At 38.9% G+C, this 24,231-nt stretch overlaps 1 protein-coding gene across 1 annotated transcript in view; it reads left to right on the top strand.

Moving 5' to 3' along the window:
• The window catches only part of STK32B (serine/threonine kinase 32B), a 180,204-nt gene that overhangs the window by 97,443 nt on the left and 58,530 nt on the right, over positions 1–24,231 (top strand). The window lies entirely within an intron of this gene.

Genomic DNA, 24,231 nt, shown 5'->3' with positions numbered 1-24,231 from the left:
AATGGGCAAGACACTTTGTTCTCCTCTGTATTAATCATGACTAGTACACCCTTAATTTTACTTAATTTTCTCTTTTGCTTTGGTTGTAGTGTAGAGTGACACCATTGGCTTCAACACTTGTTGATTCGCACAAAGGCAGGGGAAGGCATGGTGTTTCCTGTGGTGTTTACTGATTTCTGAAACAAGATTAGCTTGAGATAGAGAACTGTTGCCTACCTTCTGTATAAATGGAGAATTTAGGGCTATTTTTGCATACTTAGCATTTGAAATTACACATCTCTTCTCTGTCTTGAACAGTGGCTACCATAATGCGGTGTTCAAAAGTAGGTGGTGACATGTTTGTGGGAAAACCTGTGAAAGAAGGTGGCCAAAATAATGAGTTGCTATTAACTCAGCCATCATCTGAGTGCCAGACTGAGTGTGTGCCAGGTGGACACCTCCACTTTGCTGTTTGCAGGAGCAGCCAGGCAGTGGCAGAGGTACCAGTGCAGCCCTCTGCGCTCTCCTGACCTGACTGATCTGCATTCACAGAGCTGGGTAATAAAATTTATACTAAGTTCTCGTGGTACTACCAATTCCCTTGAGCTCTGCTGAGCAAGCTGTGCAGGCCAAATTATCATCTCATAAAAATCCTAAATAAATGTCCTTTCCTAGGGTCTGGAGCTAGTTGTTGGCTCCATGTGGGGGTAAGTTCCAGGCTTTCATTTTTGCTTTCACTCTATACCAAAAAGACGTGTCAAAATACCTGTTTCTTAGTCTGTGGCTAAGTTAGCTGGTAAGTCACTGGATGGTTAGCTAGGATTATTGTTTAAGGTATAAAAGATCTAGTTCAGGACTCTGCTGCATTATAGAAGAGATGTTTATTTTGAAGCTGGCAGACCTGAGATCTGAGTGTGGTTCTGCCACTTCATTGCTTACTGCCCAAATCACCCAGATGTGGCATGAGGAGCCTTTCGCCTCTCATCTTCCCACCAATTACTGTAAAATCCCAAATGACCCACATGTCAGTGAACATGTTATTTAGCCAGGAGAGTCCCAGCACATTCTGCCCTCTGCCTCACCGTCATCTGGAACAGCACTCTGTGGGACAGGTCTTCAGCTGCCATAAATCTCTATAGCATGGCTGGCATTAAGAGCACAATTGTGATTTAAATTAACTCAGGAGCTGAGCCAGCAGAGATGCACAGTGAGGAGATGTGTAGCCATTACCTTATCGTTGCAAATACATTGTCTCAATCAGAGATGAAACCAGTCAGCTGGTTGGTGTTTATACATTGTGGTAGCAGACCTCAGCCATATCATTGTGACCAAGTGCTTCCAGGCAGCACTCACATGCCAACCTACAAAACTGTATTAGATCTTTCATTTTTAAATGAGTGCATGGGCAGAAAAAAAAAAAAAAAAAGGTTAGTGAGTCACAGAGTCATTGAGAGATCTCCCTACTAAATTCTGTCTGGGCTACAAAGAAAGAATAGTTGAATGATTCATCAGACTGGGTATGTGGATTTTCAGACTGCGGTAGTATGAAGAGCTGAATATATGATGTGTGAGTCAGGAATTTAACTCCTCCTCAATATTTACAGATGTGTATGAAACGTGTTCAGGTTTCCATTACTATTGCATCTGGCAATATGACAGAATGTTTTTTTTTTTTTTCAAAATTAACCTGCAGCCCCAGGATTTTGCTATAAAAGAAAGTGTTAAGGAAGGGGACAGGAATTATCAGGCATGTATGAATGGATGTAGAAGTGTCCAGATCAGTGCTATGACAGTTCCTCTCAGAGATGCCTTGCAATGACTCTCTATTTGCTAATGTGGTTGGTGTTGTGTACTTCGAATGTGGTAATCATTTCAGCAACAAAAACGTTTCTGCGTGGGCAACTTTAAGCATAAATAGTGTAAACCCAACTGTTTTTTCTGGTGTGTTTATGAAACTTGTCATTTTTATTAATCATATACATGTATATAAAATCCATATTTTTCACACACAGTCCTGCAATAGTGCATTTATTTATTGTGGTGCAACAATGAATGCTGCACTGTGTGTCTCACAGCTCTATTGTAAATGTTTGTATTTACATAGAATTCAGCCAGAATTATAAAAACGCTAAAAAGAAAAGTTCTAAGTTTCAAGCTATGATTTGAAGACTATTCTGGGAAAATTTTTCACTTGTACAACAGCTAACTTGAGATATCTCTAAATTGTTGGTCACCGGTGATGGCTACATCACAAAACCTGATTTCCTCACAGCCTTGCTGTAATAATATTTTATCTACATTTCTTAAATGAACAAATAATACTTTGAAAGTTGGATGAGTGGTGTCTATTATAGACTCTTGGATACAGTACACACAGAAAGTCTTCTGACCGTTCACATGGTCTCATTCATTCTCAAATGTTGAATCAAATCCGGCATTCTGCTGTTTCAAGACAGTATGACTAAACACATTCTTTCCAGCACTGCTTGTATAACACCAGTGAATAATGTGTTGGACAAAAGTTTTCCCATCAAAGGCTGAATAAACTTGTTTCAGCAATGAGTAACTCAACATCCTCCTTTCACAAAAGTTGTCGTTTGTAGATTTCAATAAAAACACCTGCTTCCTTACCAAAGTAGGCTGCCCATTTTCGTTCAGCTAGTTTTTCCAGCAGTAGCTCCAGCGTTGTTGTCTCTCCCAGGATGCTCTTGCAGCTAGCGCCTTGGCTCAGAGCAACGCTGGCCCTGCGGTGCTGCGGCTGCTGACCAAGTCACGCGCTGGTGCCAATAAAATTATTTTTCCTTTTTCTAAGGGGGCAAGTGTTAACTGCATTGCCCTTACAACTTTTCATCATTGTTTGGCTCTGTTGGTTTTCATCTGCTCAGAAAGTAGGCTGGATGTGGCAGGTGTCTGGAAAGGAAATTACAGCACAATTTTAGGATACTGGACTAGATGTTTGATCTGCATGCCCAGGGCTTTTTTATTTCAGGGTGGGTGTGTGTGTTAATGCAAAACCCTTTGTCTGTGTATGTGTACATATACAAACATACATATAAATTTTCAGTTGAAGCACAATATGACTGGAATCGTTCCAGCTTGGCAGGCCTGTGTGGCTACTGTGATCACCACTCTCTTTTCAATTCCTGCAAATTGTGCTTCCAATGGAGAGCAGTACCAGGAACTATTGCAGCTCTGAACAGCTACTCAGCAGCAGTGCAGGGTGGACAAAAGCTAATGGAAAATGGTGACAAATGGAGCATTACATTTTCCTCTTCCAGCTGATCCACTGCAGAGTAAGGGTGTCTTGCTGTTACCAGCTAAAGAAGATGTACTCTTCTTTCAGCATGGCTAGGCAGGGCTATGGTGTAGGAGATGCCTGTTCATTACCGCTGAGCCTTTCAAGGTGTCCAGCACTCTGGCGAAATAAGATGTCTAAATGATTAGACTCTTCCTTAAAAGGAGCTTTCCCAGTCTCACTTGCGACACCATACACCAAAAGAACAAACTCTAATCTAGAATGTTCCCTTCATAACACTGTTCATTTAGCATGTAATCAGTAAATAGGTTTGGAAATTATTTGAAAATGGAAATTTGCCCTTTGTTGTTTTTGACAGATGTCACAGGTAGAATAGTGCCAACCTCAGATTTAGCAGGATGCTGTTCCTTACCTATTTCAGCTCATACTAGTAGTCTTTTTCTTCCTGGTGAAGAACGAAGCAGAAAATGTATTAGAGTCTGAAATAGATGAAATAGGAAAAAATAACCATAATATGACTACTATTTGTAAGTACTACCAAAGATTATGACAAGTCAAGAGGGCTGTCCATTGAATTTTCTTAATTTGTCTTCCCATGTCTATTCTGTATCATTTTACTATGTTCTTTAAACAAGCCCAAGCCCACTTTATTTCCAAGGATAACCTGCAGGAACTGAGCAATGAGTGACATAAGAGAAGCAAATTAGAAAACATATCAAAACCAGCCAAAAAAAACCCACCATGCAAACCACAAATCACAGAAAACCTGCTGAATGCTTATGAACCAGCACTGATCAAAAAGAGAGTAATTCATAAATTGTAGGCATAAAAGGTATTTAAATTTCAGTCATGTTCTTAAAAAAAGAATTAGATATCACAGGATATGAATATGCAGAGAACAAGCCTTTCAACTTTTGAACAGAGTTCTCTACCTACAAGAACAAATCAATTTTACTTCTGTTTGGCAACAGTAAAAGAAAAAGTTATCTGATATACCAGATGACATACTGCAAATAAATGAAGTTGGTTTGGAAACAGACGAAGATTTCAATATCCAGAGACTAAATCACTAATGAAGTAAAACTGCCTATATTGGGGAAGAGACACAGGGAACATTGAGATGTATGATGCCGCACCAGGTGCTCCAGTCCTGCCACTGGCACTAGTATATTCTTTTGTTGTAGGCACAGCCCACTCTCCCTTCATTAGTCAGGTGAAATACCAGAAGACACCCATCACACCCTCAGTCCTTTCATACCCCATTGCGGAGTGATCCTTGCTCAGTCAGCACGGGGTTGCTTGGTTCCTTACAGTTTTCAAGTGACTAGATGACGCTTCCCCTTGACCCTTCCTTTCATCTTCCTTCTTCTCATTATTGCAAAATTGTAATAACGCGCTTACATGAAATATTTTGTTTAACCAAGGAAAACTCATCTCATAAGTCCTTCATCATTTTAAATGTAGGTGTCTGGTCAATGTTAGGAGAGGGAAGATCTGAACTGTAGACAGAGCTTGGCCAATTATCCTTGCATTAGGTGAAAAACTTCCAGTGACCAAAGATAAGCTAAGTCAAGCCCACCCTAAGTGTTTGTTTCTGCTGTACACAGCTCCAGAGAATGTGTCCTTCTCTAAGAAAAGTAAGTTCTGTGATTGTAGTTAGTTTTCTTATTGCTTGCTTCTCTGTTTAAAAATGGCAAGTTTAGATATGATGTAGACATAGAGGAATGTATGGCATGCACCTAGAAGAAAAAGTTATGTCTTACAATGCAACTAGAAAGAATTTCAAACAATTTTATCTGACTTGTACTTATTACACAGTGATTTAAAGATTTTTCCTGAATCCTTCCTCACCTCTCTGTCATTTAGCTGCAACCAACAAAATAAACATGAAAAATCTCATTTTTTCTGAAACTCTAAAATCACAATGCCATCACTAGGGTGTTGTTGACTTATACGTGTCTGACTTGCTCCTACTAGTTGTAGCTCTATACTCCTCACCACTGGAAAACACAGCTCTCTTGCAGCAAGATAAAGCATTTCCATAGAGGGAATCAGCACTTCATGCTGTTCATGGCTAGGTACACAAGAACAGGAGACAGTGTAGAGAAACTGGGACCCAAGCAAATTCAGATTCTGTCACATCAAGGAGGTACAAATCTTTTTGAAGATGGTCAACAAAAAGCTACTAGGGAATTACCTTGCACAGATGCTGCAGTGAGCATCACAGCCACCATCCTGGAGATACCAGTAGGTCCTACTGATGCCTGGGCTCAGCACAGCCTTTTCTGTAGACCATGCTCATAGGAAAGACATAAAGTCCATGTAGATATTCCACCAGTGTAGTCCACCACTATGCCAGTGCCATGCCCTGCATTTCCCACTTTCCAGTCACTGTGACAGAGAGAATACAGTCGGTTTGGCTCCTGCAGGGTGCACCCCCACCTAAATCAGCTGCCATCACCTGTCTGCATTACTGTTTTTCCCCTCCTTCTGCTTTTCTTTAATAATCCCTTTATGTTAACATGCCTTTTAGGAAAAGAAGTCTTACACAAGTAGTCTTCAGGGCACATATGTATTACAATACTAAACATCCCTCATCTCTGTGAATTAGCAGCCTATTGATGGATAATGAAATTAAATGGTTTTCTTCCTTCCTTCCCCCACTCCTCAGTATTAAAATTTTGGTCATGAATCATTTTCAAGGATTCAGATTCTGAAGCAGAGCGTGCTGACAGAACTGAAGCAGCGATCTATATTCAAGATTATCTCAGGTCTCCATCCAAAAATCTGATCTGATTTATGTTCGTTTTCTGCTTTAGCACACTGCTAGTTTCTTTGTGGCCAATGCAGTGTGTTATCAGAGCTATCTTTCTTTCACAGAAATCCATTACAAATTTTTGTAATGTTGCTTTAAAGTTTCAAGCGATTTTGGTGTAGGCATCTGCTCCTAATTTATGTGTACTTGCAAAGACCACTGTATTAATAGTATGTTGATATTGTAATTCTAAATATAATAACCAAGAGTATTAATAACTACATTTAAGTAAATTTGAGTAATTAATTACAATGATTAGGTATTCCTTTTAGAGAGGCAATACAGTATCCAGAGTATTAATTGCCCGCCTCATATGGCACTGCCTGGCTTACCCTAGTTTTGTGACCTCTCACCCCTCACCTGCCATCCCAGGTTGGTGCTGCTGCCCCGACCTCCCCGTGCCAGCTGGGAGCAGAGGAGAAGCTGAACAAAAGCTCCTCTCACCAGCAACATCAAATTAGCAATGGAGTGAAGTCTTAATTAACAGTGGAGAGAAAAAGAGCTAACCCCCTCTGATACAACATTGATCCTTTTTTCCAAAGCTTTGGTGTTAATGTTTTATTGAAAGTATTTCAATATGTTTGCATCTTGGAAATTTCACATCATGACTGTACACAAGGCATATTCCCTCCACTGAAGTGGCAGATTTCTATGCAATGTGCTTGAGGCATTTTTTTGTTTGTAGTCAGTGAAGAAATTGAAAATCTTTGAATAAAGTATGTGCATGGAGAGAGGGAATATGGAAAAAGACTGTAAATTTCAGGCTCAGGAAAGAATGAACCAATAGCAACATATGGACAATTGCTTCTTTCTCCAGTTTCGGTTTTAATGGTTGCAACATTTTTTCAGCTTGGATGAGCAATACATACATAAAAAATTCTATCATTCCCTTGGAGATTTTCTTGCAATGTAAGTTTTGTTTTAATATACAGCAAAATAACAAAGACTTAAGGAAACATTTACATTATTTCCTCACGACTGCTGTAGTCTTTTATATCTCAGGAATTGAGCAGATTGTCCCTGGTGTGGTAGAAGGCATTTAGTTCAAGGATTTAAGCTTCCTTCGTGTCTTAGAAATGCATTCAGCAGCTTTCTGTACAGCTTTGATATTTCAGGTGAGATGTGGCCTGCTTTGTACGATTTTTGACTTAGCAGATATACAGAGGAATGAGAAAGAGTGGGAGTTGTAACACTGATTGTCTGACAGAGTTTCATCTTTGAAAACAAATCATCTGGTGGGCAGGAACTGTAATTAAGGTACAGATTGCCATGAGATTTGTTCTGCTGAAATTGCCTTCTCAATTTTTTTTCTCTTGCATTTATTTTCTATATCCTTTTTTAGGAGCTGCTCAGGGCACTGCATCGAGGTTATTTTCAAACAATTCTGTATCATCTGTGAAATCCTGTCCCAACTCCCCTGGATGGGTTTTACAGAGAAGAAAGCACAGCTTTAGCTGTATGACAGACAGTCCTGCTGATGTGCCTCTGCTTCTCCCAACATGTGCACACACAGCTTACATTCATCCCCAGGGGAATTTCCTACTGATCCACTAGGGATAATTGCACTTCCCTGCAGCAGAGGAGACGAGGCAAGCCTGCAATTCATCTGTTGTGGTGTTCTTGCACTTGCAGAACTGCTGTCAGCTGGGAAAGACCTTAAATTACGGTGCCAAACTGGGAACTTGTAAGGTAGGAACAGCACTTGGTAGGCAGTACACTTTCAATGAACCAAAATTTATCACATTAGATCCTGGTGAATTTGGTCACTTTTTACACTGATGATCAAAATAATTTTTACAGTCAGGCTAACAAGTATAAGAAATAACCTCTCTCCAGTGGCTACAAGTTTTTATTCAGTCATTTAATTGTTCATCTTGTTATACACATGAAACTCTGGTGCTGTTTTGAATGCAGAGGAGTTGCTTTCTAGTCTAATGATTAAAAACAATACAAGGCTGGAGCTTCTCATTTTTTTTCCTTTCACAGTGACTATTCTGTGTATAATCATGTTATAGTCTCACAGTTTATTCCAGTGATAGTCTTATTGCATATTTCACACTTTTTTTTAGGTTTGGGGGTTTAATTTTGAGCACGGGTACTTCAGAAGATAAATATGAGTTTCTTATGATAAAACTGTGGGCCATCTTTCTTTACACAGATATTATTTTTACTCTGCTGTCAGGTTTAGCTCAGATTGCAAGCACTTTTTTGGTTCAAACCATATTTTTCTCTGGCTTTATTCAGTCCTTAAACTTGGTTAGTTTTTAGTAAAATCCAACACTGCTTAAAATCTCATCTTTCTCTGTGGTTGTTATCATTCAATGTCAAATGATGTGCAATGGAACTGGAATGATAAAAGACACCACAAGAAAAATAACAGCACAGAAGGTATCATTTTTTTAATTTAACAACCCAGTCAGAAAGTCCTATACTGAGCTCTCAGTGTCTGGCCCATGAGTTCACAGTTTGGACCTTCAGTGGACATTGGATGATTTTTCAGCCAGCTGAGCAGCTACACTTTGGAGAGGTAGTAGCAAGAAAAAAAGAAGTTGTTGGCAAGATAGATGGGTTTGAGGGTACCAAGAAGAAAAAGGACACCATCTACCTGTGTAAAGTGTGGAGGACATGTCCACAGGAGCACTGGGAGAGCTGAAGAAGGACCAGGGAGTGCAGAGTGTGGTGTGGGGTATGGACAAGGGAAAGCTGCAGTGGGGAGGGTCAGACCCTAAAAGCCAAAATCAGGAGTGACCAGAGAGAGTGCAGAATGTGGGAGAGAGGCATCATGAAGTCAGAGGGTGCAGTAACATGGGAAACAGGGGTTGATGCCAGTGTATGAATTCCAGGTCAGAGGGGTAAGGCTTACTGAAGTCTGAGTGGTTTTGAGTATGGCTGTCTTGGTCGTTGTCAAACAGCTTTATTCACCGACTGTGAAAAACTTTGCACAGAGTTCTGCAGATAAGAATTAATACACTGGCATAAGAATCAATCTCTCTGTGTATTCCTAGAAAAAGTGCTGATGTGGGGAAATGCAGATTTAGATTTGCTATGTTGCTCTCTCAGGTTGCTACAAAAATTAATATGTGGTCCTCTTTAAAAATATCAGATCAATAGGCCTACTTAATGAGTGTCAGAAGTTTATTTTGAATGCAAGTCAATAAACAATAATTGACTTATTGTCAACAATCAATAACAATTACTAATGTAATCACTTAGCCAGACTTCCCGAGTGGAAAACCTATTGCCAGAATGCTGTGTTTCTTAGCTAATTAAATGTCTCAGTTATCTAGACTTCTGCCTATAAAATCTACAGAGACTTGCAGCTTGCCTCTTAATTTGAGGTACTGCAGAATTTTCCCCTGATGATGCTCCTTAAACTTTCTTCTGCAAACCTACTCAGCCACAGAAACACTCTACAGATGGACCCTAATGCAAACACATGCACTTACATATGTATAGAGAGCCGCACACTAATTAAAGTACCGGCTTGTTTCCCTGAGTCCCAGAGCACCTCTACTGCTGAAGCTAAGAATTATGAGCATAGAAATAAGGATGTCCATTTCCAGCCAACAGCCTTTTAACCTATAATTATTGTTTAATAGTTGCTTTTGAAAGATACAGTGTCAAAAAGGAATTACCTATGAGATCTAAAGCTGAGAAACTGAATTTCTTAGTTGTCTATATTTTTGAACATATAATAGCTCTTTAGTTAATGGGAAGAATGGTGGCGCTCAGTCACTGCCAGCTCTTCCCTCTTAAGAAATACTTGGTCACCAGTTTCCTTACATCACACAAGATTGTATCTCCCTGAGATGAAATGTGGCTCCAGTTGTACAAAAGCAGCTCTGTGTGGCAGTGCAAGGCTCCCTGGAACCCGCAAACAGCTGGGCTTGTGATGGCCACCTGTCTGGTAGGAAGCAAGGAACCCCTGGGCTTCTTGCTCAGACCTCCCCCTCTTAACTTCACATAGCTAGAAGACCATACAGAGCCTCAGAGGCTTTCATGTTGTAATAAGGAAGATGTTTTGTCTGATGGCAGCAATTAAAAAAAATAATCTTAAGCGTGCAAGGTATTTTAACTACAGAACAATTTATCATGTATGAAGGACTGGGTTCTCAGTGGTGTGAGATGACGTCAAACAAGACAATGAGCGCCAGAAGTGTGACTCCTGCAAGAGGCTTAAATATCTGCCTGTGCTTCTGTGATAACACATTACAATCATTCCAGTTGAGAATATCCCCAGCTGTTTCCTAATTCCACACAGCATGCAAGAAGTTTCTTATGTTTTTAAAAACTTATTCCACAGTTCACCAAGATCAAAATCCAGGAGTCTGTATTTTTTTAAGTTGGCTGCCCAAGCCAGTGGATACCTATTCAACACAGCCCAATGGAATCTAAAAAGCTATTCAGTTCTTCCAAAAATAGACAGTCATCTGAATGGCTCTTCACACGCCAGTGACCATGTTGTTTATACATCCATTGAATATAAATGCGGATATAGATGCCTAATTCACAATAGGACCTAATCCAAGTATCTTAATCTGAGAGCTGAATCACATTTCTATTTTCAGTTGAGTAAGCAGCAAGAATAATCCTTACAATAATTTCAAGGCAAGTAGTTACTGTAACAGCAGTTTCTCTGCTTTAAACACACCTTCACCTATACTATATTCTTACCAAGTAATCTTCACCAGGATGTTGCTGCTACAGTCTGTGGACTCAATTGATATTGCTAGTCTTTCAGTCCTTATTGAGGTTCATCAGGAGGAGTCGGAAAATTTGGCTGTTTGATTCCAAGCACTTTGTTGTTGACATCTCTTAGAACAGGGAGATGTCTCAAAAAGGTGGGGCACCGGAATATGAGTTGTGGTTAAGGTCAAATGTAGCCTGTCAAGTCTCACCTATCTTAAACAGCAATCTGCATGAATAGACATGTTTATTGCTGTGTGAGTTTCTTTGTAAATGTTCCTTCTTGAAAACATCCAAAGTTATTCTCAGAAGTAAATTATTACATTCCTTTCAAGGATAGGTGAGGCAGGAGGTAGAAAAGGGTCATGAGACTCCTGTTCAAAACATTAAAGATTTGTTGGAAGGAGAAAATGCACCATAAAATCAGATATTTGCCACTCTATTTCATAGAATTCACCTGTTGGTGGACTTCACAAGAAGACCTGCCAGCTGCTACTGACATTTTAGGTTGTAGCAGGTCAGGGGTTTTAATCATTTACCAAATAGAATTTTCTTTTCAAGCGTAGGCTCTGCATCTCCCATCCTGGTCTACTGCAGCTAATTTTCATGTGTATTAAATCTATAAAACCACCCAGAAGAGGAAGCATATGCAGGACATCACAGCTCACTTGACTGTGGAACACATTCAGCCTTCCTCTCTGTGATATGTCCTGGTTGTGTATATTATGAAGTCTGATGCAGTCAATTTGAGGAACAAAGCCCCACATACTTATAACCATGGTTCATGGGTACGAGCCAGCAGGAGATAATAGCCACAGTGAGGGTGTTGTGATTTAACCCCAGCTGGCTACCAAGCCCCAATCGCTCACCAAGCAGCCACGCGCTCACTCCCCTGTGGTGGGATGGGGAAAGGATCAGAAGAATTAACAGTGGGAAAACTCATGGGTTGAGATAAAGACAGTTTAATAGGTAAAGCCAAAGCTGCATGCAAAAGAAAGCAAAACAAGGGATTCATTCACCCCTTCCCACTGGCAGGCAGGTTCAGCCACCCCCAGGAGAGCAGGGCTGCAGCACGGGTAACAGTTACTTGGGAAGACAAAAGCCATAACACTGAATGTCACCCCCTCCTTCTTCTTCCCCCAGCTTATATATAGTCAACATGACATCATATGGTATGGAATATCCCTTTGGCTAGTTCAGGTCACCTGTCCTGGCTGTGTCTCCTCCCAATTTCTCATGTCCCTCCAGCCCTCTCACTGGCAGGGCCCAAGAAACTGAAAAGTCCTTGACTTAGTATAATTATTACCCTGCAATAGTTAAAACCATCAGTGTGCCATCAACATTGTTCTCACACCAAATCCAAACCACAGCACTGCACCAGCTACTAAGAAGAAAATGAGCTCTGTGCCAGCCAAAATCAGGACAGAGAATGATGGGGAATCTGACGTTCGTGATAGTATTTAGTGTTTCAGGTCAGAGTGAACAAGAGAGCATTGCATAGTTGTTTTCTGCTTGCTGGTCTACAGCCCTTCTCCTCGCTGCGCTGTAGTGCTGAAACTTGGATCAGCAGAAAATGTGCTTAATGGGAAGTTTCACTGCTGCATCAAAGGGATGGCTGCCCAGGCACTCACTGAAGACCTGAAAAGTTTGGAAGCTGCTGTCACCTTCCTTGGCTGCGTGTGAAGTCCACCATGCTGCAGTACTTTGCCAGACACGTTGGCTGTAATTAATTGCACTATGGTATGGATGAAGGAAACAGTTGTTAAACAATGTGATATTGAGGATACTGCTTTAACAGTCATTTGATAGACTTTTACGTACGGAAGTTGGCAGGGCTTTTAGGAGAAATTTTAGGGATATTTTCCAGTAATGACACACTATGAACAGTGGCTGACTTAAGCACATGTATGTGTTTCTGTTTATTTTCTTTTTTAGTTTGTCTGATATGCAGAGTAAACCCTTGGAAATGTGATACATCTGAATGCTTCTACTCTGTATTTCATGCAGTGAAAAACAAAGGAAATATGAATTTCAGCCCTTGCAAAACATCATACTTTTGATGTTAGTTTTTTTACAACAGAAAGCCAAATGTGCTTATCACTAACAACACTTTCCTGATTTATCTTTAGGCAGAGGACAAATGTAATCAATTTCTTCTCTTATTTATCTTTACACATGGATATCTGCTTGTGTATATTGGAAGAGGGCCTATGCCTTCTACTGGAAGGAAACTATATTCCTGTAATTGCTGGCAGAGTACATGCTGAGTACATTCTCCCCCTTATTCTTTGTCAAAAGCTCTCGCATGGTATGGAAAGAAGCATCACCATTGCAATGTATACGTTTTCCTGCTGGACCAGGTAATACTTTCCAAATGCCACACTCCAGTTAGTGTCTAATGAGTCGTGCACTTCCCCTGGTTATCAGAGGTGACTCCTGTTCTTGAAAGCTAATTCATGCGTAGGAGTATGACCCTTGTACTCGTATGCACAGAAGGTCTCAGCAACACTTGACGCTACAACACAGAAAAGATTAGTCACTGGCTGTTAGATTATCAACAAATTACTGCTACACGGTGATTCTGCATGACTCCTCCCTGTGATCTGGAGAAGCATTTGGCTGGAAAGACTTTTTATTTGAAATGTGGTGATGTTTTGTTTGTTTGAGGTTCCCCTCAGAGCTCCCAAAAGTCTGAGGGCTGTAGTCATGCCTAGCATTAGCTCTGGCAAGCAGTTCTGGCAAAGGAAGTGGTATATTTGTTGCTGCTTTGGGTCCTTCAGGTGAGATGAAAACTAACCATCGGACTGCCTGAAAGTTGTTTATGTTGGTTAATGTTCACTTGGAAAAGAGCTGCTGTGTCCAGCGAGGAATGCTTGATAACATAGTCTGGGCTTTGTTATGTACGAGCTTGGTTTATATGCCCACAGCGGTACTTTCCAATCCCAGTGTCTGAGACATTATACAATGCAATACAGAGGAGGCAAAGTACAGGTTCATGTTCTCCTTTAGACAAAGCTTTCCAGCTTTTATAGCGTGTAAGAACCTTCACCTATTTTTCTTGCTAATGCAGTATATAATTACCTCTGTGATAAAGTCATATTGGATCTTCAGGAAAACCAGTGTAATGAAATACTCTGCGCTGAATATTTTTATTTTAATTTAGCATCTGTGCAAATTCAGGAGCTGTACCTACTCCAGAAGACTATTATCCGGCTATATATACCCAGAAATATGAAAGGTTCAGTATAGGATTCCTCTTTTTAAAAAGGTCATTTTCTTCAGCCTGGGATAACTGTCTACTACAATTATTTCTCTAAGATAAAATTGACAAGTGCAGTGCTTCCAAAGACCACTGGCCATTCGGACAAATGTAGATATCATTACTGCCACCTATTGTTACAAGTAGGGAATTGAAGATAAAAATTGTATTTTTCCAGATGGAGATAACATCTGAAAATAACAAGCTTGCTCCAGTTGATGTATTTGTAAATAAGCATGTTTCGGTGCCTTCTTTGACAGCTTTATTTTCAGAGCGATATAAAATTGACTAGTACAAGTGCCAAGAAAATCCAAGATCTTCATGGACACCTGGTAGAAAATAGTACTAAACTAAAAAGGAACCACAGGCACCATAATGTTCAGCATCACAGTTCCATTTTATTGTGTATCCAGGTACCACAATCTCAAGCCTTAAGACAGGTGTCCAGACACTTTTCAGAGGTACATAGGAAGAGGTAGGGTCTTCAGAGGCCTTCATTAGTGACAACTTTTTCACTTGTCATAATTATTACACCAGTTATACCTTGCATACATACTAGAAAATGGTCTTGCTGCCACACAGGTTGCCACACAGAAGGAAAAGGCTCCGAAGTGTGATAATGGGCTGAGTGATAGGATTCTGATTAGTATCATATGAATGCATGATACCATAATTAGTTGGAAGTAGTTATGGATTTTCTGTTTCTGCAATAAAGCCCCAGGAGTGGGAATTGTAGAGAAAACAAAAGATTTCAAATAGAAGAGATTTCAAACAGAAAGACTCAATAAAAAGGTTTGGGATGGTTTGTGGTTTTTTGTTTGGGTTTGTTTTTTTTTTTTTTTGCAAGACCTACTGACTTGCTGAGTAACTCAGGTTTATGAATGATGCATCACAGATTGTATAACAACAAAATCACATATTTCTGATTAGTGATAAATATATTGTTTCTGATTCCATGTACAGAATCTTGACAAAGGTGTTTCAGTTTTATGGAATGATTTTCAAATCCTGAAGCCTTTACTCATTGTTTTCACACAGAATTCTGTAGAATTCTATTAATTTATAGACAGAGAAGTTGCCTTAATGAATACTGTGAGATTTAAACATATAATTAATATATAATAAAACCATCAAAACACTGTGATAATACCAGATTACCTTTCAAGTTGTAAAGTTTGCTAGTCTGAGCCTTTCTTGAATGAAAGAGTTAATTTTTCTAAGACATCTGACATCTATCTATGCACATACATATAGTTATTAGAAAAAAACCCCCAATCTTCTATTGGAATTTGATGATTCTAAAACTATATCTAGTAAATCACTACAAAACTAAAAAATTGGCTCCATGCCTTATTTGGAGTCTAAAATGCATATTTTGTTTTTTTTTCCTGGGGCTGACTAAGTAAGTTCCACTAGGCAGTGTTTAGATCAATTATTATTTTAGGCTTTTTGGCATTTCAGACTAGAACAGGACACTGGAAGCAATGCCCTTTGACACTGCAAGTCCTTTGTGTATAACAGGCTCCAGAAAGTGCAAATGGAAATGGCTGCGTTGATTGAATGAATTATTGTACCCTTTGCTTCTCAGAAGACAAATTTATGCATGGACATCCTAGTGCAAAACAGCAGTTTATTTTGCTTTCAAGCAGAATTAGTGGATCTCAGCTGTGCTGGAATTTTCTCCTTACTCAAGAGAGATATAGCTAAAAAAGGTGCATTCCTTTTAGTTTATTCCTATAAATACCCCAGCTCAGCAAAAGCCATGCAACAATAAATTACCTGTCTAGCTTGGTTTTGGTTGTCAGTGAATTAGCCCAAAATTAAATATGTGAAGATCAGGACCAGTACTTTAATTTTTTGTCATCTCAATCATTTGTTTCTGCATGTGCTGTCCACACTATGACCAGTGGCTTTTATTAACAGACATTGTTTTTTCATTCCTGTTCTAGTCAGACACCGTGAAATGTGAAACCTTAATTCTGAACTTAATCATTCTGGTAGCTTGGGTGTCAAATGTGATGCCTTGTGGAAACACATCCAGATTCGTACAAACAAGAATCCACAAGATGTTTTTTTCTTCATGAATCTCTCATTATCTAATACTATATCTTCTCAGCTAATAAGTCTTTAAATTCCAAAATTACAGTGATTCACAGGGGCATGGCATGGCATGGCATTCATTACAGCAGGAACAGAAGGCTCTGAGGGTCCTTTTATGAAAGGACAGTAAGGGGCAGGAATTAATAGTGAGATGTAAGTGAAGAGTATGTGAAGTGGCAATCAGAGGTCTGGAACAGTCAAAAGTCTTTCTTTCCCATCCATCTGATATGAAATAACAGCAAAGAACTCTGAGATTCTTACTGTGATTTTGGTTTAATACTACTGAACATTTCTTGAAACTAGGAAGGAAGTTAGGAGCAAAAAGCTGGAAAGATAAATGAGTGATGAGGTGTTGATGAAAGGAAGAGAGGATGCATCAGACTTAATTAAGGCTATTTCGCACGCAAGCAAGCACTCTTGGTAGGTACTCTGCACGGTTCAGGTCTGGAGGATACACTATTTCTGTGCTACCCTTATAGAAGCAAAACACCTCTGACCAAATGAATCTCTTGGCTGTACAGTGGCCAGTATAGACTGACTTTTCCTTCACCCAAAACTTCAACAAATTTTCCGTAAGAAAACTATACTATGTATGCACTCACCTTCTTTATAAACTGAACACCGGATGTGTACTATTTGTGAATCTATCAAATAGGAAGGAAATAAGGTCCCTAACTGTGAAAATCAGAATTTGTTCAATTTCTTTCTGTAATTGGGAGAAATCTCTCTATAATATGTGATATGGTTCACTTCAGTGCTCTGATACAGTGATATCCCACGTGAACTTGAATAATCCATAGCTAAAACTTGCATTTCCCAACTCATTGTCATTTTTATGGCTGTTAAGAACTGTTATGTAGCTAATATTAATCTTAATGAAAATTGTCTAGAACTACTCATGTCACATTAGTTTATTATTATGCGGCAGGTATACGTTTGTGATTTAATGTGAAACATTGGTGTGACTAACTAAATTAAAAAAACCAAAAACTAAAAGGATCGGTTCAAGTATGTTCTATAGTATATAAATGGGTTATGAGCAAATAATCGAGAATAGTTTAATATTTGAAAGAATCAGATACTCAGCAAACTGAGGTTATTGGAATTACCCCTGCATGACTTCATGTTGCTATCTAGCAGTTGTTGTTTTTACTGTTCTTTTTTTAATGCTAGCAGCTGTCTTCTATACTTTAACACTTCCATCGAATAGTTAACGCAGACCCCTAGCCTTCATACAGCATTCCCTATACCCAATAATATAATCAATGCTCACTTTCAGTCGTGACTATCAGGACTATTTTGACAAAGAGAAGGCAAACAGGATCATGAAGGTCATTGTAGGTTAAAAAGTAGTTAATGTGACTTTCTGTGATCTTAATACAATCTCCCCTCCCCCTCGTGAAAACAGTAACTTCAAATGCCTCATAAGGAAAATCCTTATGCTTCTGCATAAGGAAAAAATATTAATATAAGAATTGAGCAGCATAATTAATAAATAAACCTTTAAATTTCATATTTCAAGGTTTATCCTACATAACTTGCAGTTAGAATGTCATCGCTAAAGAGAAAAGAGTATGAGAAAACTTCATTGGGGTTGAAACAATGTACTGAAGCCATAGTAATCTTTCCATTGACTTCAAGGGCCTTTGTCTGGATCTTGCTTCTTTTGCATCCTAATGAGAATGTAAAATCTATATAATTTAATTTCTCTGTTGGGTATTTCAAAACAATCTCTGAGAAAAAAACACCCTTATCGTTCTGCAAGGGCATAGGCTGCCTTAACTGTAAGGCAAAGAATTTTAGTGATACATGTGTACGTATCGGCTCACCACACTCAGACCAAGACAGGCACATCTTGTGACTGTTGGAGTTTGTCAATAGGCTCCAGGCATTACCAGTGCCCTGGAGGAGGTTTATAATGGGTGGTAGTGCCAGGGGTAGTTTATAGGAAGTTACTCAGTTGCTCCTGACCTGAAGGAGCCCTCTTTGCTCCCTGCAGAACTTGGCTATACTTAAAGAACCACTGGAAATATTCAGATTGGAAGGGACTTCTAGTCCAATCTTCTGCTTACAGTGTGATCAGATATGACATCAGACCAGGCTTCCCAGAGATTTATGTAGTCATGTTTTGAGAAACTCCAGGGATGGTGACCACACAACCCCTCTGGGCAGCCTGTTCCACTGCTTGCCTGTCCCCATGGTGAAAGTTTTGCTTTATATCCAGCCTGAGCTTCCCTTGTTTCAACTTACACCTGTTGTTCATATACTAGATTCTGTCCTTGGAATGAAAGTGAGTATGTGCCTTCTGTCTATTCAAATAAAAGCAATTGAGAGCTGCTTTTAAAAATCGAAGACTTCATTTCATGAGATTTTATGCAACTGCATTTTTTCTGTAAGTTGCCTTTGGTTAATGAAGAGTTGAAATGTCAATGGTCCTCATTCAGAGAAAATCAATCATCATTAAAAAGTGGAAATACTCCTAATAAATCATGCTGGCATCAACTGAAATGCTCATAGATGTTACTGTGAGATTTTAGAAGCTCAAGAGAATGGAAATGTGATAATACATTGGATCCTGCTCTGAGCCAGCAACACAGAGTGAAATCTGTCAGACTTTAATAAAGTTGAAAGAATGTACTTTGGATTTTTGCTGATAACAAATAAAGGGTTAGAAGTTATTACACTTTTGAATTCAGGCCCATCCAGAGCTGTTATAACTGAAATATTTCCTTTGATAACATTAAAAAGCTACTTGGACTGGAAAAGAACAGCTGTCCCTGTGTTGGAAGGACATGAAATCTTTTGATGAAATAAGGGGAAACTATAGGCAAAAGCCCAAAATCACAGTTTTAGATATGGCAGAAACCAAGCCTGTAATGTTTGTATGTTTGCTGCAAAATATGAAATCAGAACGAAACAGGTGGGCAGTGTTAGTTTTTCATTCTCACAGGTTTAAGCAAAAGCACAGACCTTGTGTTTGGCATTATTATTAGTGTGTTTCAAAAAGGTGAAGGGAAGACAGCATCTGTACCTGCTGTAGAAGTGTTTTCCTAAATCAATTAGATTAATCTTAGCTGGAGGAATTCTATCAGGTAGTTCTGGTATTCACATCAATGGCTAAGTCTTTGTTTAAGCCTCCAAAGCATTTTTACACAATTATGTCTTGTAGTAATCAACTTGAGTTTAATACTCAGTTGTATAAATAAACCCCTGTTTGTTTAGTTCATTTCAGTTTTATGAAATATAAACTAGTTCCAAAAGCAAACAGAGTTCTACCAACCATCTAGATACTATTTATTATTTGATATGCCTGTCACATTGCATCTCACAGACCTCTTCTGTCAACCAAACAACCCTAATCTATTTGTCCTCTACTCTCAGTGATTTTTTTTGTTCAGCCTTCCTCAGATCTTTTCTTTTTTGACTGTTTTCTTTCAGATGCTATGAAATCAGGTAACATGAACCTAGCTTTGTTTTAAATTGCTGCATAACATCTTTTTTTTTTTTCAAAATTTTTCTGTAACTTGCTCAGAAATATCTCTTATCAATGTGAAGTGATAGCCAATGAACCAGCCATTAATTTTTTTCCTTGAGAAAACCAGGCAATTTATGGTTGACTTCACCAGCCACCACACACCTTCATTTCTAGATTGATGTTTCACATCCTGTCGATATCAATAGAGATCAAAAGCTACAACATCCTGGTTGCTAATTCATAGTGGTACACACGAAATTTATTTTGAGATTGTTCTGGATTTTAAGCCTTAGAGCAAATGTCATCATCATATGTTTTCCAGTGTTCTTTTCTATGATTATTTGACCTACATAAGGGACACAGAAGTGACCTCTGGAAAGTTATTTATGGTCATTATTCCCAAAAAGTAATTCAGATTCTCCCCTTCTGATGTATATATAAAATTTTTGTTTATTCTTCATTTTATCTTGCACTGACAATATAAACACCTAGTTTTGCTCACTCTTATTGAGCTTTCTGAAAGTTCTCTTCAGGTGAAATAATCTCCATTCTTTTGCCACGTCAAGTAGCTAATAAATAATTGTGTTACACCTCTCCAGCGCTGAACTGCAGAGCATTTCATTTTTAACTTCCTTTCATGCTGAAGATAGGCTATTTATTCCTACTGTTTTCTTCATGAGCATTCAAGCCCCATGACAGAATTTAACATGTGGAAGCTCTGACTAGCTTCTAACTGCACTGGACTGTACCAAAAAGTCACTAAATTGCACAAATGCAGTCCTCTCCCAGGTCTCTTAAATGTTTCATGAAGTTCCCAGTAGCCAAAAGAAGGGGGAATAAGAATGATGGACTTTGAACTTGGGTACATTATTTTTCATAGACTTACAGACTAATTCATCTGGAAGGGAGCTCCAGAGGCCTCTAGTCTGATGCTCTGCCCAAAGCAGGGTCAGCCTTTGGATCAGAGCAGGTTGCTTGGGGTTTATTCCGTCAGGTCTTGAAAACCTCCAAGGATGAAGATTGCATGACTTCATTTCTCAATTTAGAAATCTGGTTCTATCCCACTCAGTAACACCAGAAAGAAACATTGATGGAAGCAGTAATGAAAACTGTAGATACTTGAACCTAAGTCCTTTATAATCAGTGAGCCTCTCCAGGGAATTCAGGGGAGTCTGACTGGTGTATTGCAGTGAACATGAGTTGAGCCACACTCGTGGTTTTACTCCAAGCAGAGGGAATATCTTCAGGCATTAGATGCCCACTCAGCCTAGATACTATAGAAGATACAAATAGATTATTAATAATTCTTTCCAACTTGGAAAGAAGCAACACCTTCTTACTGTACTTTTATCCCTTCAGGCAGCTTTAGTTTGATATTTGTAGCTAAGGCAGTTGAAGAAAGTAGAAATGGTTTCACAGGCAATATCAAAAAGTGGCAATTAAACTGTGATTTTTCATTTTTTTTCCTCATTTGTCTGCACCTCTGACTTTCTTGGGCCAGCTGTTGTATTAGTTATGCCTGGTCCTGTCACTGAGCAAATCCTTTGAAGGTTTCTCTACTGCCATTTCTATGTTGCTCTGATTTTTCTGTGTATAAAAAGAGTTGGAGTAGCACTGGTCCAGACCGAGAGAGTTGTGTTTATGAAACTACTGTCAAGGGTGCTGCCATAGTTCTGCTGGCCATTGCTTAGTGAATGGTTAGAGGGCAGCCCAGGGCTATTCTGAATCCAAACTGTGAATCTGGTCCTTGCAAAAGTCCTTCAATTTCTTTCATAAGCTGGTTCAAGATACATAGATTATGAAATGAGTGTTTCAATTCATTCTTTTAGCTAGGGATATGCTTAACAAGAAAACCCTGAATTTAAGGTGCTGAATTTCACACCTTGTTGTTTGAACATGCTTGCTAAGGGGAAAAATGTTCTCTCAAAAATTGATGTGTAGTCAAAACAGAATTTCACTTACTTAACACATTTGAATTTAAACTGCTTAACTAAAGAGTTTTTATCTTTTAAATCCACCTTCCTACATAAAAAGCATTTTTACTATTCGAATGAATTTAACTAGAGTGTTTATTTAAAGGAACTAGCTGTCTTTTGTATAACAGATGCCAGAACCCCTCCATTCTGAATATATCGGGCAATTTTAATTGCAATGCTGCTAGACTTGCCAAGTCTTGACTGTGTTGAAGCCCCCTTGCCCTGTACCTGGCAGGTGGCAGTCAGTGCAAGGGCAGAGCAGTGGCCTCGCTCCTCTGCAGTCTTGGGAGCTTTCAACAAGCTGCCTCTGGAGAGGAGAGCTTTTAATGCCATGCTGTAAACTGGGGACAACCACATAACAGAGTGCTGCTAGAAGGCACTTTTCATGTTGACCTTGTGCTTTGCTTTCTCACCTGCCATGTGAATCTATGAATCATGAGTATCTCCAGATATGTGATCCCAGATCAGCAGCATCTTACTTAAGGAACTTGTTCACCTTCTGGCTTAAGCTAGTCCATGACTTTTACTTGCTGTCAAAGCAGTTTAAAATAGCCTGTTTTGAGATCTGAGGCATGGTTATAAGTCTATCGAGTTGCCTCAAGAACTGAGGGGTTGGGCTGCTCTGTGCAAGGCGATACACCCTGTTGTACCTGCCCCCAGCTGCAGTCCTGCCTCTGAGCAAAATTAGCAAAGCTGGCAGAGCCCACAGTGAGGAAGATCCCTTAGGTAGGGAAGGCTTTATGATCCGTGTGCTTCTGTACCAAGTATCCGCCACTGCCTGAATTAGTCACAGAAAGATAAGCACAGATCTAATTTTACCCCTCAACTTTCTGAACAGTATGGATGCAGCTGCATGAAGAATATATTTGGTGATACATACAGTTGGCAAATGGATTTGTCAATGTTTTTTTCTGGTGGCAATAAAAATATATAGTCTATTTAATGGTGCAATATCATAGCAGATATTCAAATTGTTTAAACTCACCTTCTTACAGAAAAAAAAGACAGAAGAGGCATAGTCTTGTAATGAGCAATCCCTGGGTGCTGCATTGTTATACACATGGCAGTAGCTCATAAAGCTGAATTCCTCCTTTTGATCAGTTTTATTCTCAGTGAAGTACTAATGATGGTGACATTCCAATTCTTAATCTTTATTTTCTTAAACTGGGGAAACCAGTTTGGAGTGATGTTGAATGTATCACTGATTTCAGGAAGCCACAGAAAGGCCCTAATATGCTTGAGTGTGACCCCCAATCATTTTACCCATGTGAGAAGTGCAGAGTCAGATTGTGTTAATTAAACTTTGTGAAGATGAAGTTTAAAATATTTGATTCAACAGTCAAAACTATGATGTGCTTATTTCTTTTATAATAAATTATTTATTATTATTTATGATGGCCATTGAAAACCATTGTTGTATTTTCAAGTCATGGATCAACACAAAGACTATTCAACATGAAGTCACAATTCCAACTCTTATCAGAAAACAGTTATCAAAAATCAGAGATTGTTTTGTTACTGGCAAATACATTTGATATCAGCTGAACAATAGCTCTTCCAAAAACTCTCATCAGTTGAGAGATTAGATAAAACATTACGTATAAAAATGTATAGAATTTCCTATGATTATTCAACCAATGAGAAGTTTTATAATATAAGCAAAAATATTTAATCCTACAGTTCATGTGTAAATCATAACTTCAGCCATATTAAATCAGGGGAAATAAAGGTTTTGATATGGTAAGTGATATGACAAGAGACTAAAGGGGGGAAGGAGACACAACTCAGAGTTTGGAGGTTTATGGGTGATATGGACTCTAGGAGAGATTTCCCCTTACATTACACATATAACTAGAACTGCTACTGAATCAGGCTATTACAGTTAGCCTGTAAGTTGTGCACAAGAAATACAGTATTTCACACGGAAATATCAGGATAATTTTAGATTACCGTTCCAGATGGTAATCCATAGTGAGATCCTTTTCCTTACACAGACACATACTCATCCTACAATATTTCCAAATGTTCAGGGAATGATTCAAAGTAATTTCTTATTTATCCAACATTTCCCCAGCTGCTGTTACACAAATTGTAAACGTAATCTTAGTGTACTTCACAATTTCATATGATTCTCAGGAATGGCTAGAAAATATGGAATTCAGAACACTAAACTGTAAGCTTCCTTCTTTTATCAATAAAGGTGTGGAGTCTGAGTAATAACTGAGCCCATATCATGCAAGCAATATGCATATTATAATTGTTACTGTTTATTGCTATGTTATTCCTGTATGACGTTTACTTTAGAAGTTGTTATCTAATTAAATTTTTTTACAAAGTGCTCTGGTGCAATACATTTTCCTTTTGCAACATTTCACTTTTTCTTTATTCTGTTTATGGGCACATTGGAAAAAAACTTGTTAGTGAAATTTAAGTATGTATTAGTATGTATTTCAGTAATGATATAATTTCCCAGGAAATGTTTAAATTGGGATAATCAAGCCACCCCTTGGCTAAAAGAAATTACACAGGTGGAAGTGTTTGGAGTTCATTTGCAGACACATTTGACAACTGATTTTGACAGTTTCCAGTGCCTGGTCTTTTGAGATAAGTGGAAAATTCAGCCCCAGGGGCAAATGTTTTGCTTACAGTGGACTGATGCATCTCCCACTCTGGCAATACCACACC

The sequence above is a fragment of the Falco naumanni genome, chromosome 1 (assembly GCF_017639655.2).
Source record: "Falco naumanni isolate bFalNau1 chromosome 1, bFalNau1.pat, whole genome shotgun sequence".
Lineage (NCBI taxonomy): Eukaryota > Metazoa > Chordata > Aves > Falconiformes > Falconidae > Falco > Falco naumanni.
Note: the sequence above shows the minus strand (reverse complement) of the source record. Positions and strands in the feature narration are given on the sequence as shown.